This window comes from Rhinopithecus roxellana, chromosome 4 (assembly GCF_007565055.1).
Source record: "Rhinopithecus roxellana isolate Shanxi Qingling chromosome 4, ASM756505v1, whole genome shotgun sequence".
In the NCBI taxonomy this organism is placed as follows: domain Eukaryota; kingdom Metazoa; phylum Chordata; class Mammalia; order Primates; family Cercopithecidae; genus Rhinopithecus; species Rhinopithecus roxellana.
In genome coordinates this window covers 20,708,193-20,727,921 of record NC_044552.1, presented here as the reverse complement: position 1 = coordinate 20,727,921, position 19,729 = coordinate 20,708,193, and the positions used below count along the sequence as shown (strand labels likewise).

The window sequence follows — 19,729 nt, the reverse complement described above, 5'->3', positions numbered from 1 at the left end:
TCAAGTGATTCTCCTGCCTCAGCCTCCCAAGTAGCTGGGATTACAGGCACATGCCACCATTCCCGGTTAATTTTTGTATTTTTAGTAGAGACGGGATTTCACCATATTAGTCAGGCTCGTCTTGAACTCCTGACCTCGTGATCCACCCCCCTCGGCCTCCCAAAGTGCTGGGATTACAGGTGTGAGCCACTAAGCCCGGCAGTTAGATTCATTTTCAGACTCTAAAATGTTTGCTGCTATTAGAAATAGGAGTATTTTAATTTTAATTTCCACTTATGCATATACACATTTTGGATATGGTCAGTAAGTAAAAGAAGAAACAGAGACAAATGATGTTCAATTATAGCTGAAAGTGAGCATCTACATATTATTTCAAATGTGAGGTAGAGTGAAGAAATAATTGTGCATAACTCTACTGCACAATAATATCAATATCAATCCTTTTACATTTTAAACACTAACATTTAAATAACATAATGGTAATAATTAAAAATTAAATTAAAATGTTAACATTCCAGATTTATTTTACATGCAGGAAGGGTATTCCTCGATTACAGACTCCAACGGTGGCTTCACCGAAAAGCCACCAGAATTCAATGAACTTCTTCAATTTCTTCTTTCTTTAACTTAACTTTTCAAAATAACCAAATATAATGCAAAATAAGTAAGCTGCATAAATCACGTAATGAGCAATACCAAAGGTAAATTGACAGTGGAGAAACTTAATAGACATCATCTGAATTCATCACAGTTGTGAGTATCAGTACTAATTAACATCATGTGCCTCTGGATTTGAAGAACGGTAAAAGACCTCGCTTCACTTCTGTGGTATTCCTGCCAAAATAACCTGAATATAACTCAGAGGAAATATCAGACAAATTCAAATTGAGGGGGCTGACCTACCTTTTTTTTTTTTTTTTTTTTTTTTTCCTTTTTGAGACAGAGTTTCAATGTTGTCTCTACGTTATGTCTATGACAGAGTCTCTATGTTGTCCAGGCTGGAGTGCAGTGGTGCGACCTTGGCTCACTGTAACCTCCACCTCCCGGGTTCAAGTGATTCTCCTGCCTTAGTCTCCCTAGTAGCTGGGATTACAGGCGCGCGCCACCATGCCTGGCTAAGTTTTGTATTTTTAGTGGAGACGGGGTTTCGCCATGTTGGCCAGGCTGGCCTTGAACTGGCCTTAAGCGATCCGCCCGCCTCGACCTCCCAAAGTGCTGGGATTACAGGCGTAAGCCACTGCGCCCAGCCCTACTTTTCCAAGTGAGGCATATTTGTGAACACAAAGATAAGAGATACCTTTTTTTGTTTTCTTCACTGGCGCAATTCCATGAGGAAAATTCGAGGCACGGGGTTCGAAGACAGGAAGTGAGGCAGCATCGCCAAGACCTGCGTTTTGCTTATAGAAAATATTGCTTACTTTTAGACAAATAAGAATTCATGTCGGGATCCCCGGCACGATGGGAACCCAGTGGCGGTAGAGGTTTGAATGAGCGAGGCATCAGGACAGTCAAGAAGTTTGCACCCTTGTGGTAGGAAATGGGTGGTAAGGATTTCCTTGTTAGGTAATTTCACACTGTCAAACCGATGGGTTGATTAAGTTAGCTCACTTGGAGCAAAAAAAGCATTCCGTAGTCGGCAGGATTCGAACCTGCGCGGGGAAGACCCCAATGGATTTCTAGTCCATCGCCTTAACCACTCGGCCACGACTACAGCTGTGAAACCTCTGACTTGGATATATTGGTGAAATCACGTGTCAGGTGATGTGTGCAAACATTTGTCTTTGGTGAGTTTTTTTGGAAATGCTAAGGTGAAATGAGAATTCTAGGAAAGGAAGTCAGAAGATCTTTGGTAATTGAGAGCACTGCAATTAGAGAGTCCTCATCGCATAAGCATTAACGTTTCCAGCAAATATCCAGTCAGTCGAATAACATCCGGCGAGCGCCTGCCTGCCCCAGGACCCGCCAGGCTTCTGTGCTCGCCATAGCTGGTACCAAACCTAGCTGGTACCAAACCTAGCCGGTACCGACGGGGAGTCATGGCCAACTCTCCTCTAATCCGGGATGTTCGGACTTCCCGGAGCCCAAAGCTCCTCGGTGAATTATGGTGTTCGTAGGGGAATTCCAGGCACGGAATCGCTTCCGCTGATTTGTGTCTTAGGTGGAGGGAGCGAAAAATTATGTAGAAAAGTCTCCTCTGTGTCACTTCGTTGTGACATTGTTAAGTCTTTTAGGCTCAGAATCTGGTTTGAGTTTTGGCGGACAAAGGGGCTTCCCCCGTTGCTCTAAATTTAGTCAATTCAGCAGATTTTCTTTTTCTCCCTTGTACATTTTGACCTTAATATCTCAATAACAGTGTTTTCCTAAGACCTGAGAGTGATTTTGTCTACGCCGCTTAGAGAGTCTTAATCTAATTTTCTAAAGAAGAAACAGAGGTAGAGGAAGAGGAGAAAAGGGAGAGTGGGCAGAGGAGGAGAAGAGAACGATGACAGAGGGGTCAATTGTGACATCTGAACGGAGAAGAGGAGAGGGGTGAAGAGAAGAGTGAAGGCAGGGTAAGGGGGAGTGAAGAAATATTGCTTTGCTATGGAAATATTAATAAAATCAACTATAAGAAATCCCATGGTTTAACGAAAGGGAGTCTGCTCTGAGGGGAGTATTAAGCTGAGTTTGGAGTAAGAGAACCAGATTCCATATTTAACTGAGGAGTCTGTTATTTAAACTTTCTTGTTAAAATGAGTATCAGTCACATAAACCTTTAAAAATCGTGTCAAGTTATGAAATGACTAAATACAAATTTAAAGGAAAATGTAAGTTGTGATAGAAGGTGTTTCCACAGTCATATCAATGTCCCTTTTATTTGGTCTACACATTTTAACAGGCATATAACATTTTAATTAGATTCCTTTAGAACTCTAGTTTGAAGAGAGTTAAGTACTAAAGAAATAACAGACTTTTCATGCTTAAATCAGCACAAAAGGAAACTTGCTGTGATTGATATTAATATGAACTGAATTTATTGAATCAATTCTTGTTTTGCTTAGAATACAATGAACAGAGACTTATGATGGCTTCAATCTTTTTTTTTTTTCCTCATTTGTATGTGTAGACCAAAGCATGACAGAATAGATTCATGTAAAACAAATGAATCAGGGTTCACTTGTAGGAAACAAAACTATTCTAGACCTATTAGTTCCAAACTGAAAACAGTCCAAAGTCCATCAACAATAGAAAAGATAAATAGTTGTTTTTCATACAAAGGAACAGTAGAGCAATAAGAATAAAGAATTTTCAATTACACACAAATTGGAAGGATTTCATAAACATAATATTGAAATGATGCCATACACAAAGGCATACATGCTTTTGTTTATATACACTGTAGCTCAAAACAAGCTAAACAAAGCTGTGGTGTTAGAAATCAGGAAGGTGATTGTTGAAGGTGGTTACACAGAGAAAGGCCATGAAGAGACTTGTTGCAGATCGTAGGAATGGTTCTATTTTTCAGTCTGAGTTCTGGGTTCATAGGCGTGTTCACTTTGTGAAAATTTCTTGAGCTGTGTAATTATGGTTTATATACTTTTCTGCATCAACATTGTGTTATAGGTCAATTAAAAATTTACTTAGGCAAGGTGTGGTGGCTTACATATGTAATCCCAGCACTTTGGCAGGCCAAGGTGGGAGGATCACCTGAGGCCAGGCGTCCAAGACCAACCTGGGCAACAGCCTGGGCAACGAAGCAAGACCCCCGTCTCTACAAAAAAAATTAATTAAATTTATTTATTTATTTATTTATTTATTTATTTTTGAGATGGAGTCTCACTCTGTTGCCCAGGCTAGAGTGCAATGGCGCGGTCTCCGCCTCCTAGCTTCAAAGGATTCTTCTGCCTCAGCCCTACAAGTAACTGGGATTACAGGCACACGCCACCAGGCCCAGCTAATTTTTGTATTTTTAGTAGAGACGAGGTTTCGCCATATTGGCCAGGCTGGTCTCAAATTCCTGACCTCAGGTGATCCATCTGCCTCAGCCTCCCTAAGTGCTGAGATTATAAGCATGAGCCATGGTGCCTGGCCAAATTAAATTAAAAAAAAAAAATGTGCCTAAGAATCAAAACCTCTCAAGCTATTTTAAATAAAAGGGGATTAATAAAGAATATAGAGGCTTACAAAATGTTAGAAGAGAGGATGGAGGAAGGTATGAATTCTAATTTGATTCTGCAGGAATTGTTCCCAAAATAACCTCAAGGAAATAGTCTCCATCGAGGCTGTTGTTCCCACAATCAAGAAAGTAGAAAATCAAGATGCTTCCACTAGAATTGTTCATTTCAGGCAAGTCTGTCAGTGATTCATGCCCAGGCCTTAATTTATAAAGATGATGGAGTGAAGACACAGAAAGGTCAATGCCATTCAAAGAAAATTATAATGTTATTCACAGTTTATCTAGAAGTGAGAAGCGCAGCACACCATGCAGGGCCACATTGAGAAGTACCAGTGTCACCCAGGAGGCTGAAAGGAGTGAAAAGGAAGGCATAAATTAAAGTCTTTATTGGGGTTTCCATGGGAAAAGCAGGGCAGATCAGGGTAAACAGTTTAGAATTGGCTAGTTTGAATAATTCTGGCAGGTTTGGATATAGAGGCTGTCCCTGGTTGTCTGATATTTGGCCCTTGGTTGATTTACCCCAGGGGAAATATTGGCTTAGTGTGTGAGAGTTAGGTAAAGGAGGTCATTCAAAGTATGGGCTCTGGATAGCGGGAGATATAAATAACTTTGGCTATAGTTTGACCCCTCTGATCAATGATGCCGAATGGATCAATGGATGCCAAATAGACAAATACAGGCTCAAAGAAAACACAGAGCAATCAGAAAGCAATTTACATTTCTAAACAAATTGCCAAATTCTGTTGCTGTTGGTCTGGGAACCATACTTTGAGAATCACATGTTGCAGAGCACAGCATGCCTCCCAGATGTGAACGAACAAAGTGATGCTCTTTATGTTGCATTCCTCTGCAGAAAACCCCAATGAGTCCATGACAATGCTTGTGCGCACAGAATAACAGAAACAGAAGTCTCCTTATTTCCATATTTGAAAATCCTGAGGCAAAGCGTAAATCACACCCAGAACCCTAACTGCAAGAGTTGGGGAAATGTTCTTTCTAACCTCTAGTTCAGGAAGGCTCACTTGAAGGAGATGGAAATGAATGGTTACTGCCAATCTACTACACCCTGTACAGATGTTGAAGCTGAATTGTTCTGCCAAAATAGAGGGCCTTCCCAGAGGATTAAAAATAATGTCAGTATTGCACTGAGGGGGAACTTTCACTGCCCTTGAAAGAGGACCCAGTGTAATAGACCAGTATATTAGTCCATTTTCACATGTTCCAGGGCAGGAAGCATCCAGCACGGGAGAATGATGTGGGCTGAGAGGCTAGGCCCATCTTGTCCCTTCAAGTTTTTCCGCCTGCTTTATATTCGCTGGTGGCTAATTAGATGGTGCCCACCCAATTAAGGGTGGGTCTGCCTTCCCCAGCCCACTGACTCAAATGTTAATCTCCTTTGGCAACACCCTTACAGACACACCCAGGATCAATATTGCATCCTTCAATCCAGTCGAATTGACACTCAGTATTAACCATCAGACCAGACATGGATCCTTTGTCATAAATATGTATTACAAATATCTTCTTCTACTCTGTGCTTTGCCTTTTCACATTGTTGATGATGTCTTTGGATGACTGAAGTTCTGAAGTCTAAAAGAAGGTCAATTTATCAATCTGTTTCTTTTATAGTTATTGCTTTTGGTGCTTATTAAACAGGAAGTATTTGCCAACCCAAAGTTCATGAAGATAGTTCATTGTTTTCCTTTATAATTTTATTGTTTTAACTTGAACATTTGGATCTTTAATTCATCTTGAATATTTTTAGGGAATAATTTAAGGAAGACGTCAGTGCCCACATTGTCTTCCTTTGTATATCCACTTGATTCAGCACCACCTTTGGAAAAATCTATCTCTTTCCCTGATTGAATTGCATTTTATATGGTTTTACAAAGGTAGATTCATTTTGTTTCATTTGTCTCTATCTTTATGTCAGTAACACTTTTTTAATCAGTGTATCTTTAAAATAAGAGAAATCTCATTATGTGGTAGTGAAAGTCTTCAGATTTGCTCTTCCTCTGCAAGATTTCCTTGGTGATTCTAGGTCCTTTCCAGTTGCACATGTATTTTAGAAACAACTTGTCAATTCTACCAAAAGTCCTGTTTCAATATTTTATTTTGATTACATTGAATCTGAGCCTTTCAATCAATGAATATGTTATATCCCTTCATTTATTTTGATATTTTAAAAATTCTGTGCACAGTGATTTGTAGCTATTAATGTACCACTGTTACATATTTTTATTATATTTATTATTGTATTTATTATTAGGATATTGATAGTGTTCTTGATATTGTAAATCACATTTTAAAAATGTATTGTCTATTTTTTCAAAGTATATATGAATACAACATATATGTGAATATTGGTTTTTGTACCCTGCAAATTAGGATATTAAATTGTAGGATTTTGTATATATGCATTCTAGGATTAAGAAATTTCCTTTCCATACATAGACTGCCCTTTTTTTTAAACCAATGTAGTGTTGAATTTTGTCAAATACTTTTACTGCATCTACTGATAAGATTATTTGTTTTTTTTTTTCACTTTGTGGTAAATTTAAAGTGTTTTTTTATATTAAAATAATTCATGTTACTGAAACACACATTACAGCTTAACATTTGACTGTTCTTTCTGCATATTACTGGGTCTGATTGCTCTTACTGTGTTTAGTGGTTTTATATCTAGAATGTTTAACACAAAGATTGACTTGTAATTTCTTTTTTTTTTTTGAGACGGAGTCTTGCTCTGTCGCCCAGGCTGGAGTGAAGTGGCCGGATCTCAGCTCACTGCAAGCTCCGCCTCCCGGGTTTACGCCATTCTCCTGCCTCAGCCTCCCGAGTAGCTGGGACTACAGGCGCCCGCCACCTCGCCCGGCTAGTTTTTTAGTATTTTTTAGTAGAGACGGGGTTTCACCGTGTTAGCCAGGATGGTCTCAATCTCCTGACCTCGTGATCCACCCATCTCGGCCTCCCAAAGTGCTGGGATTACAGGCTTGAGCCACCGCGCCCGGCCGTAATTTCTTCTTTAGTAATTCCTTGTCAGGTTTTAGTATGAAGATTATGCTGGCCCTATAAAATGAATTGTGAAGAGTTTTCATTTTTTCTATTTTCTGAAAGAGTATGTGTATATTAGATCTTCCTTAACGTTTTAAGATTTCAGCAATGAAGCCATTTTTGCATAGTGTTTGCCTGTTTTGTCTGAAGGTGTTATAGGCTGAATTGTGTCCCCTCAAAATTTACCTGTTGAAGTCCTAACCTCCAGTACCTCAGAATATGGCCGGATGTGGAGATGGAACCTTTAAATAAGTGATTGAGTTTGAATGAGACCATTAAGGTGCCCTAATCCGATCTGACTGGTGAAAAATAAAGATAATTTAAGTCAAACAAAAGTTGAGACAATATGTCATTAACAGATGTGTATTACAAGACATAATAAAGGTTTTGTTTGTCTGTTTGTTTGAGACAGGGTCTTGCTCTGTCATCCAGGCTGGAGTGCAGTGGCATGGTCTCGGCTTACTGCAGCCGCTGCCTCCCGGTTTCAAGGGATTACTTCTGCCTCACCCTCCTGAGTAACTGGGATTACAGGGGCCCGCCACCACACCCAGCTAATTTTTGTATTTTTGGTAGAGACGGGGTTTCACTATGTTGTCCAGGCTGGTCTTGAACTCCTCACCTCAGGTAATCCACCCACCTCAGCCTCCCAAGGTGCTGGGATTACAGGCATGATCCACCGTGCCCAGCCAATAAAGGGTTTTCTTGAGGCTAAAGTAAAATGAAAAATCTGAAAGTTGGAATTAATAAAAGAATTAGCATGGTAGCTGGTTTCATGGTCAAGATACAAAAATTCAAATGTATCTGTATATTAAAAACAAACAAGTGAAAATTAAAAATTAAAAGTTGGGCTGGGCGCGGTGGCTCATGCCTGTAATCTCAGCACTTTGGGAGGCCAAGGCGGGCGGATCACCTGAGGTCAGAAGTTCGAGACCAGCCTGGTCAACATGGTGAAACCCTGTCTCTACTGAAAATACAAAATATTAGCTGGGTGCGGCCGGGGACGGTGGCTCATGCCTGTAATCCCTGCACTTTGTGAGGCCGAGGCAGGCAGATCAGGAGATCAAGAGATTGAGACCATCCTGGCCAGCATGGTCTCTCCTAAAAATACAAAAATTAGGTGGGCGTGCTGGCGTGTGCCTGTAGTCCCAGCTACTTGGGAGGCTGAGGTACAAGAACAGCTTGAACCCGGGAGGCAGAGGTTGCAGTGAGCTGAGATCACACCACTGCACTCTAGCCTGGCGACAGAGTGAGACTCCGTCTCAACAAAAAAAAAAAAAAAAAAAAAAAAAAAAAAAAAAAAAAAAAAAAGTGAAAGAGTTGTGGACAGTGATTGGAATATGGCACACGCCTGTAATCCCAGCACTTTGGGAGGCCGAGGTAGGGAGATCATTTGAGGTCAGGAGTTCGAGACCAGCCTGGCCAAGATGGTGAAACCCCGTCTCTACTAAAAATACAAAAATTAGCCGGGTGTGGTGGTATACGCCTGTAATCCCAGCTACTCCAGAGGCTGAGGCAGGAGAATTGCTTGAACCTGGGAGGTGGAGGTTGCAGTGAGCCGAGATCACACCATTGCACTCCAGCTCTGGCGACAGGGTGAGACTCTGTCTCAAAAACAAACAAACCAACCAGATTGGGTCTGGTGCAGTGGTTCCTGCTTGTAATCCCAGCAGTTTGGGAGGCTGAGGTGGGTGGATCACTTGAGCCCAGGAGTTAGAGATCAGCCTCGGCGATATAGGATATCAATCTAGATATTAATAATTTGATGGCTTCAGATATAGATATAAATATAGATATAGATACAGATATTGCAAATGCCTTCTCCATTTCTTGGCTGTGTTTTCACTCTTTTAATGCTGTCTTTTGCAGCCAATACATCCCTTATTTAAAATAAGCCCAACACATCTTATTTTATGATTTATGTTCCTTATGTACTGTTTGAGAAATCTTTGCCTAGCCCAAGTTCATGAAGACATTCTACTGTGTTTTATTCTAGAAATTGTATCTTTTTTTTTATCACATTGATGTCTATTATATAATAAAATAATTTTGTTTATAATGTGACATAGGAGTCAAGGTCATTCTTACTTGACTGATTATAAAGATCATTCTTACTTGACTGAATTGACCTATAACCTATTTTGTAAATTGGCAGCATAAATTTTCAAGCTTAGCTAATCTTCTACAATATAGACATGATTTTTCAAATTCCTTTGCATTTACAAAAATATAGTTAATTTCCACAAATACATGCTGGGATTTTGATTGGGATTTCATTGAATATATTGATCAATTTAGGGAAAATTAATATCCTAACAATATCAAATTTTCCAAAATGTAAACCTGATATATCACTTCACTTATTTAGGTCTTCTTTAATTTATCCCAGTAATGTTTTTTAGTTTTTATTATAGTTTTTTGCACACCTTTTTTACATTTATTAATGCTGTTGTAAATGGAATCTTTGTTACTGTTTAGTGAAACAGTGTCTCATTTTGTCACCCACGCTGGAGTGTAGTGGCATGATCATGGTGTACTGCACCCTTGACCTTCCAGGTTCAAGCGATCATCTTACCTCAGCCTCCCAAGTAGCTGAGACCACAAGTGTGCACCACGCCTGGCTAATTTTTTTAAACAATGTTTTTGTAGAGATAGGCTCTCACTATATTGTCTAGTCTCAAACTCCTGGGCTCAAGAGACTTTCCTGCCTCCACCTCCCAAAGTGCTGGGATTACAGGTCGGAGCTACCGCATTCATCCTCAAAAATTGACCTTTTAAAATTTCATTTTTCGTTTGTTTGTTGCTAGTATATGGGAGTATATTTGATATTTTATATATTGACCATGAAGTCAGTACCATGCTAAACTTACTTACTAATTCCAATCATTTTTTAGATTCTTCTCAGTTTTGTACACTCATAATCAAGTTATCTTCAAATAATGAAGGCTGTATTTATTTCCCAATATTAATATCAATCATTTATTTTTCTTATTTTACTGCAGTAGCTACTATTGCCACCATAGTATTGAATAGAAGTGATAATCGTGGGCATTCTTGTCATGTTCCCAAACTCAGGTTCATTGTAGGTGTTTTGTAGTTCAGCTTTATTAGACTAATGAAATGCCCCTTTATTCTCATTTGAGAGTTTTAAATCATGAATTATTGAATTTCATCAAACGCTTATTCTATGTCTACTTAGATGAAAATTTGGTTTTTATATTTATTCTATTAATGTGGTAAATTACATTTTAAAAGGTTAAACCAAATTTCCATTTCTAGAGTAAATCTCATTTGAACATAATGTTTTGACTTTTAAAATAATATGCTTTATTTACTTTGCTGATATTTTGGTTAAAAGTTGAGTCTATGTTTAAAAGAAATATTGGCATGTAATATTCTGTTCTTGTACTCTCTTTTTGAGTTTTGGTTTCAGAATTATGTCTGTGTAGTTAAATTAGCTGAACAATGTTTTCTCTTTTTCAGTTCTCTGAATGGCTTTCTGAAAGACTGATATTATTTATCTCTTATTTGTATGTGGGAATTCACAAGTGAATCTACCTACACCTGGAGGTATATATGGGTGGCTCTTTAAATTATGGATTTAATTTTTCCAATAAGTATAGGACAATAAAGATTTCCTATTGCTTTTTGTGTCAGTTGTGGCATATTGTTTGTCTTTTTTTCTTTTTTCTTTTGAGCTGGAGTCTCACTGTGTGGCACAGGCTGGAGTGAAGTGGCACAATCTTGGCTCACTGCAACCCCCACCTCCTAGGTTCAAGCAATTCTTGTGCCTCAGCCTCCCGAGTAGCTGGGATTACAGGCATGTGCCACCACACCCAGCTAATTTTTGTATTTTTAGTAGAGAGTGGGTTTCACCATATTGGCCAGGCTGGTCTCAAACTCCTGACCTCAGGTGATCCACCTGCCTTGGCCTCCTGAAGTGCTGGGATTACAGGCGTGATCCACTGCACCCGGCCATATTGTGTTTTTCAAGGAATGTATCTATTTCATCAAATGTTTCACGTATATTGACATAAATACATTTATAATACCTCTTTCTTGTTTTTAAAATATCTTTAGGATATATATATGTGTGTGTGTGTGTGCGTATGTGTATACACATACATATAATCTGTTTCATTCCCAATGCTAGTATTCATGTGTTATCTTACCCTCTTTTTAAAATCAGTCTTATCAATCTTTTCAAAGAACCAAACTTTTACTTTGTTGATTTTCTGTGATGTATGTTTGCTTTCCATTTTATTGATTTCTGCACTTATTTTTAATAGCTCCTTGTACTTTTTGCATTTAAATTGCTGGCTTTTTATAGTCTCTTGAGTTAGATCACTGATTTTCAACCTTTCTATTGTTGTAATACATGTAGTTAAAAGTAAAAGTTGTTCTCTATAAACAGCTTTAGATGCTTATAGAGACAAATTATGATACGTCTTATTTTCATTATCTTTCAGCTTAAAATATTTTAAAATTTCTATTGTGTTTTCTTCTCTGACCTGTAGAGTGTAGGACACAAACTGCTTTATTTCCAAACTTTCAGAGTCTTCTGGTAGTTTTTCTGGAATACAACAAAGACTGAAGCTTTGTTACAATTTGTCTAGTTTAGTTTTTCCTTGCTGTGAAGGCATAGCCTTACTCCTTTCATGTGGTCCTTACTTTAAAGGTTTATCACTTAGCGCTAAGGGTTAGTATTTCTGAAGTCGCAAAACAACAGCCATTTTACCAATGGGGCTCCAACTGGGAGAAGCATGAACATCAACCTCTGTCTCCCTAGAACCATGCAGCTGCTGGATCTCTATAGATCATTAGCCCTACAGTTGCTCTTTCCTGTATTGGAACATCTTCCTGTGTAGGTACAACTTAGGAATTAGCCAGTAATATAAAGAGAATTTATAATACAAATTTGAGATCTTTCTCTGTGGTTCCCTCATCACTTGAATTTTGACCATCAAGTTCTATGCACTTTGGTAGCCCCAAACTCGGACCAGTGTCTCCTTAATGCAGTACAACTGCGTCTTTCCACATGAGATCCATTCCACAATGGTGCAATACAGAACACACCTTTGGGAGGAAAGCACTTTCGAATGTGCAAACTCATATCATGTGCTCCCTTCTTTCAAGGATTGTAGTTTCTCAAGCCTTGCCTGGGTTGACAGCTCATCAGTGCTTTCAAACAGTTGCTTTAAGTTGGGCGTGGTGGCCCACACCTGCAATCCCAGCACTTTGGGAGGCCGAGGCGGGTGGATCACGAGGTCAGGACTTCAAGACCAGCCTGGTCAACATGGTGAAACCCTGTGTCTACTCAAAAGACGCGCCTGTAATCCCAGCCACTCGGGAGGCTGAGCCAGGAGAATGACTTGAATCTGGTAGGCGGAGTTGTGGTGAACCAAGATTGTGCCATTGCTCTCCAGCCTGGGTGACAGCAGCCTGGGCGACAGAGCGAGACTTTGTCTCAAAGAAAAAAAAAAAAAACCCAGAAACAAACAAAAAAAACTAGTTGCTTTATAGATCTCATCAACAATGAATCATTTTTCTTCTAGATTAAAAAATAAGTAATAGATTAAAGAGGCAGTAACAGAGACAAATGAGATTCAATGTTAGGTGAAAAGGATAGGGCATCAATCACTCTACTGTGCAATAGTGTTAATAAAAAAAAGAATCTATTGGCTGAAAGTGCTGCACAATGATATTAACTTTTAAATTTGATGGCCAAAATTTCATGACAAAATGTTAATAATTATTGTTCTTTCTTTTTTTTTTTTTTTTTTGAGACAGCGTCTCACTCTTTCACCCAGGCTGGAGTGCAATGCTGCGATCTCGGCTCACTGCAACCTCCGCCTCCCGGGTTCAAGTGATTCTCCTGTCTCAGCCTCCAAGTAGCTGGGATTACAGGTGCCTACCACCACGCCCAGTTAATTTTTGTATTTTTAGTAGAGACGGAGTTTCACCAGGTTGGCCAGGCTGGTCTCAAACTCCTGACCTCAGGTGATCCACCCGCCTCAGCCTCCCAAAGTGCTTGGATTACAGGCATGAGCCACTGCGCCCGGCCAATAATTATTTTTAAAACAAAATCAGATAGACTGTTATATGCTGGAAGAGTATTCCTTCATTAAAGAAGCAATGCTGTTGGCTTTGACTATGGCTCACAAAAATACTGCTTTTCATATTCATCCATTCAGCATTGGTCGAGGGTATATACTGGGTACACTTCTAATTCCTACCTTATTATAAGGGAGCTTAGAATGATTTGGATTTGGCCATACCTTTCCATCTTATATTGTTGTTGCTGTTTTGAATTTTAGTACTGTTTTCATATTCCAAAATGTAATAATTACAAAACAATGTCGTTTTAGGCATTCACTCTTTATTTAGCTTTTGTCACATGTTATGAATTTCCTTGTTCACTCATAACATTTTGAATCCCACTCCTTCATCAGTTCTAAATTCCTATTCATTAATATAGTCATCACTCTGTCATATGCATTGTTCAAAATTGTATATTTGACCTTTTAAATCTTAATTAGTGTATTTTAATTTATAGTTTTGTTAGGTTTCTCTTCTTTTAACTTTCCATTCTGAAATTATTTTAGACTGACAGACACAGTACATGAATGATACAGAGGATTCCTGAGCACCCTTCACCCCAATCGCCTCAATGTTAGCACATTAAGCATATTCCTATATTTTCTTTTCCTTCTCTCTCTCATATATATACAAACATGTATATTTCTTAACTATTTGACAGTCAGTTTGAAGACACATACCTCCCCTTACCCTTAAATATGTATTTTGTAAATAGGTGTGAATTTTCTTAAAACAAAGACATTTTGTTCTATAACCATAGAACAATTAATACAATCAGGAATTAACATTCATAAAATAATGTCATAAAATCTATCGACTTTATTCAGATTTCACCAATTATTTCAATAATGTCCTTTACTAGCAAGAAAAAAATTCCAGATCATATGTTGCTATCATATCTTTAAGATCTTCTATAATGTGGACTATTTAGTCAGCCTTTCTTTGTGTTCAGTAACTTTATTTATTTATTTATTTTTCCTCCCCGCTTGCCTGTTACTAGGTTGATGCAAAAGTAATTGCAGTTTTTGAGGCGTACAAGTCAGTTATTTTGTGAAAATCTCCCTCAGTCTGGGTTTGTCTGATGTTTTCTGATTCAGATTACATATTTTTGACAATACCACCACAAAAGTGATGTTGTGCTCTCATGAGCACATCCTATAAAAGAGGTACAGAATGTAGATTCGTCTCAATACTGATTTAATCACTCAGTTAAGATGGCATCTACCCGGTTTCTCCACTGTGGTGGAGATTACAGTGGAGAGTGGAGATTTTCTTGCTATTACAGAACTTTATGACTTCTACAGCTTAAGGTTCTTGCGATCAGTATTTCGTTGGTTTGAAGGAACTCTGATAAAGACAGAGGGAACCCAACATTTACCCAGAAGACTAGAGACTGTGTTTACCAGAAGTGTGCTTTTGTAAAAGTTTAAGCCTCCTCCCCGTCGGGGAATCGAACCCCGGTCTCCCGCGTGACAGGCGGGGATACTCACCACTATACTAACGAGGAACTGACGTGAAAAAAATGTTCTTAGGAAATCCATGTGAAGTTACTCACTATTCTCTCTTATTTCTTTGCTCTGTAGTCACACTTCCCCCTACCAAGTATACGCAAGGCAATTCAGCGAACATGTCTGCGCCCAACTGCGAGTCCTCTCCAGTTCCTCCTTCATTCCTCGGACGCTTTGTGAGGCCCTTTTAAAAAAGAACTCTCGCTAGCCTCCTTTGTGGCGCACTGGTTTCCGTCTATGTTCAACCATGGTTTGAGCTCTAGCGAACATAGGAGTTGCAAATTTTGAAAGGTGCGTCCGTTGGTTTCAAAGACAGGAAAAGCGGAGGTGGGACCAGTACCTGCACTCCGCTGAGGTAAAATAGATTAAGAATCTGCAGATGTATTTTTAAAGTTCAGGATGCGTTAAGTGGCACGCAGAAGCTTTATCACGAGTTTCCTCGCCCAGACTCAAAGCAAATATGACATCGTATTTCCTCGCTGAACTGTTCTGAGTAAAACATTCCATAGTCGGCAAAACTTCAGACGGCGTTAAGAGGCTCGCAGTAGCTTTATTAGGAGTTCCCTCACTCCGAAACTGAAAGCAAATGTTCCTCGCTGCATTGTCCTCAGTAAAACATCCCGTAGTCGGCAGGATTCGAACCTGCGCGGGAAGATCCCAATGGATTTCTAGTCCATCGCCTTAACCACTCGGCCACGACTACATGAATACAAGACCTTCCCTTCAAGTCTTTAAACAGAAATTACATCAGCTAACTAACAAGGAAGGGCCAAATGAACAAAAAACGGTAAAAATGGTTTCCTGCGCAAGAAACTGGAGTCTGCGAGTACATTAGAAACTCTGAGGTGAAGTGCAAGTTGGATAAGGCAAACCAGCCTCTCTGGGGCCGCCGCAAGGAGTCCTTGCCCTATCAGCAGTACCGTTTCCGGAAAACTAGAGACCACTGTACCTCTCTCACCTAGACCCAAACCGACCCCGCAAGGAGGTGGAATCAGACCCTCACCCTAAATCTAGGCCTGACACATTTCGTTTTTGTTTGAAACTTCCTCGCACTGAGGCTCCTTGATGAATGCTAATGGCTTTCAAGAAGGCACTAACTTCTGATTTGTGTCTGAACTGGAGGGCCAGAAAATGATGCAGAAAACCCTACTTGCACTTTCTTGCTCTGATGAGGTCCCTAAGTCTCTAGGCTCACACCAACCCAAGGAAGTATCTACCCGGTCGCGTTTGCACGGCATTTTGCATTTCACAATGCGCTTCCACGCTCCAGTTGGCTTAAGAAAGAAATTTATAGATGGTTCATGAGTTCCCATGGAACCGGGTTACCTATCAAAAAGAAAGATCCTACTTTGATTTTTGGCCAAGGCAGACGCTCCTTCTCTCAAAATCTAACCCAGGCAATATGTTTTCTTTTTCTCTTGTGCTTCGGTATTGAAGTCTAAAGCTGCCGGTCCTGGAGTTTTCCTGAGCCCTTCGGGTGCACAGATTATTGTAACTGGCTTTCATCTACTTCTTGGAACCATATACTAATCTAAGAAAAGAGGGAAACAATCGCAAGCTAAGAAACCATGTCGACTAAGTAGATAAATGAGGAAGAGGGACAAGGAGGAAGAGGGAGAGAAGAAAGTGACCAGAAGGGAGAAGAAAGCAAGGAGGGACAGGGGGTAGAAATAAGAGGATGAAGGAGAAAGAAGAGGAGGAAGAGGAAAAGAAGAAAGGAAGGAAGAGCGGGATGGAAAAGACAGAGATTTTCTGAGGAGCCTTGTTAGGGCTCAGAAAACGATACCCCAAAATATGGCTCTTGAAAGTGCTGAGTACTTTGAACAACCTCAGAACCTCAGAACCAAAGTCTCTCTGACCTTCCGCAGCCCCACTGCCTCCTGATCCTCTTTCATTCCGGGATGGCAGGGAAGGGCTTTCACTGAAGTTTCCCTTATTTGACTCAAGGAAGTTCCTCCAGAAGGAAAGAGATTGTCATGAACCCTCTCCTGGAATCTGTACTAAACCAGAGAAGATTAACTCAGATCCCAGGAGAGAAAACTAAAGGTCTCCATGCCCAGGACATCTCGCCGAGCCAGACTTCAATTCTTCACCACCTATTCTGAGGGCTGCTACTTGAGAGACTTTATCTGTGTAATAAGACAAGCTTTGTTCCCAGAGTAGTTCCTGCCCTCACCCTCACATTACTTCTCACCATCACCTTCCAGGAGCCTTCAAGCCCCTATTTCTTTATGTAGCTCCAAGACCTATTTAAGCTTCAATCATCTGCCCCTTCTTTGAGTCTCACTTACACTTTCTGGGACCCCTGTGCATATGTGCATAATAAATGTGTATACCTTCGCTTCTGTTAATTTGTCTACTGGCAGCTTTATTTCTCAGACTCAGATAACCAAACTCCAGAGCGGAGAAAAGATTCTGTCACCCCTACAGGGTCAAAAGAAGACTAAAAGAAATTCACTAGTTTTATGGAAGACCATAATTTGAGGGGATAGACATGAAGCAGTTTGATGGGGTAGCGAGGTGTCCATACAGATATAAGTTGTGTTATAGATTGTTGTTCATAGTTCATGCATATCACATCCTTTTTATTTGGTGGACATATTTTTGTGAAGCATTTCTTTATACATATTTCTTTGCTGAAATCATTTGCAACTCCAGCTTTGAATACAGTTAAATACCAAAGAAATATCAAAAATCTGTTTTAAAAAATTTTTTAAAATTTAGAATCAGGGTCTTACTCTGTCACACAGACTGGAGTGCAGTGGCACCATCATAGCTTACTGTAACCTGAACTCTTGGGCACAAGCCATCCTTCTGCCTCAGCCTCCAGAGTAGCTAGGAATAGAAGCATGTACCACCATGCCTAGCTATTTTTTTTTTCTTTGTAGAAAAAAATTTATTTTCTTTGGTATTCCTTGTATTTGAAGAAAAATCGACAATTTGCCTTTTTAAGTATAGAAGGACATTTGATTTGTTTCCAATTCAGGGCTAAAGAAGAAACTGGACTAGCTTTTGTTTCCTGCAACTAAATCCTGACTCTCTACCATGTTTTTGTTTTCAGCCCAGTAAAACAAACAAGATGGCAGCTGTGGCCAGTCCCTAGTCATTGTTACAGTAAAACAAACAAGCCAACAGTTGATTAGTAACTTTAGTTCAAATATATCACTAGTTGCTTTGTATTTTGCTGAAGTGTTTTCTTAAGCACAAAAGGTTTCTGAGGACTGGGTTCAGTGGCTTATGGATTGTAACCCCATCATTTAGGGAGGCTGAGGTGGGAGGATTGCTTGAAGTCAGGAGTTGGAGGCCACTTTGGGCAATATAGAGATAGGGAAGTCGCTGAAGACAGAAATTATATCTTTCTGTGTCCTCAATATGTATTGAAAGTCTCATTTGTATAAGGTATGGCTAAAAGTTTTCCAAATCATGAGTGCTGGTTCCTTTTGCTGAATAATTCCTTCCTCAGTTTATTTATTTCCTCATGCGTTTCACCATAAGCAGCAATAACTAACCAGGTTGCACATTCCACATTTTACTTGGAAGTATTCTCAGCTAAATATTCAAGTTCATCATGTACAAATTCTGTTTTCCACCCAACTGTAGAATACAATTCAGCCAAGTCTCTCCCATTTTATAACAAGATCACCATTCCTTCAGTTTCTAACTGCATGTCATTAATTTCCTTCTGAGACCTTACCATAAGCATATTTAACATTCTTATATTTTAAATTTAATAGAAAACTTTTGGAACAGTTTTAGGTTTATAGAAAAATTGAGTGGAAAGTAGAGTTTCAGTATACTCCTTCCTTCCCCCTTCCTCCCCCAGTTTCTCTATTATTAACATCTTGCATTAGTGTGGTATATTTGTTACAACTGATGAGCCAATGTTGATAAATTATTATTAACTAAAGACCATAGTTTATATTACGGTTCACTTTTTGTGCTGTATAGTCTATGGGTTTTAACAAATGTATAACAACATGTATCCACCATCACTATATCATACAGAATAGTTTCGCTGCCTTAAAAATCCACTGAACGTCACTTATTCTTCCCTCTTAAAATCCACTGAACATCACTTATTCTTCCCTTTTTCCCTCCCCCTAAGCCCCTGGCAACCACAAATCTTTGCTGTTTCCATAGATTAGCATTTTCAGGGATGTTATATAGATGGAATTATACAGTATGTAGACTTTTCCAGATTGACTTCTTTCACTCACCGATATGCACTAATGGTCTTCTGTTCTTCTTCCTTTTTGGTAGCTTGATAGCTCTTTTATTTTCCTTACTGAATATTTCATTGTCCGAATGTACCATAGTTTATGTATTCATTCATGTACTGAAGGACATCTTGGCTGCTTCCAAGTTTTGCCTATCATGAACAACGCTACTATAAACATTCTTGGGCATGTTTCGTGTGGACATACATTTTCAATTCCTTTGCATAAATACCAAGGAACACAATTACCAGATCGTATGGTAAGAGCATGTTTAGTTTTGTAAGAAATTGTCAAACTGTCCTCCAACATGGCTCTAACGTTTTGCATTCCCACCAGCAATGAATTAAAGTTCCTGTTGCCCCACATCCTTGCCAGCATTTGGTATTGTCAGGGTCCTGGATTTTGGCCATTATGATAGGTGTATAGTGGCACCCCATTGTTTTAATTTGCATTTTCCTGAGGACATATGATGTGCAGCATCTTTTCATATGCTTATTTGCCATCTGTATATCTTCTTTGGTGACATCTGTTAGGGTCTTTGGGCTGTTTTTTTAATCGGTTTGTTTCCTTATTGTTGAGTTTTAAGAGTTCTTATATATTTTGGATATCAGTCCTTTATCAGTTATGTATTTTGCAAATATTTTCTCCCAGTCTGTGCCTTGTCTTTTCATTCTCTTAAACATTTGTTGTTGTTTTTT

General features: G+C 39.3%; 3 non-coding genes across 3 annotated transcripts; all 3 read right to left on the bottom strand.

Annotated features, from left to right (window-relative positions):
* Positions 1 to 1,628: 1,628 nt before the first annotated feature.
* Positions 1,629 to 1,711, bottom strand: TRNAS-AGA. Its single transcript has one exon. It is a non-coding gene; the product is annotated as a tRNA-Ser (tRNA).
* A 13,030-nt stretch (positions 1,712 to 14,741) lies between these two features.
* On the bottom strand, positions 14,742 to 14,813 carry TRNAD-GUC. Its single transcript has one exon. It is a non-coding gene; the product is annotated as a tRNA-Asp (tRNA).
* A 622-nt stretch (positions 14,814 to 15,435) lies between these two features.
* Positions 15,436 to 15,517, bottom strand: TRNAS-AGA. The gene has a single exon. It is a non-coding gene; the product is annotated as a tRNA-Ser (tRNA).
* Positions 15,518 to 19,729: the final 4,212 nt, after the last annotated feature.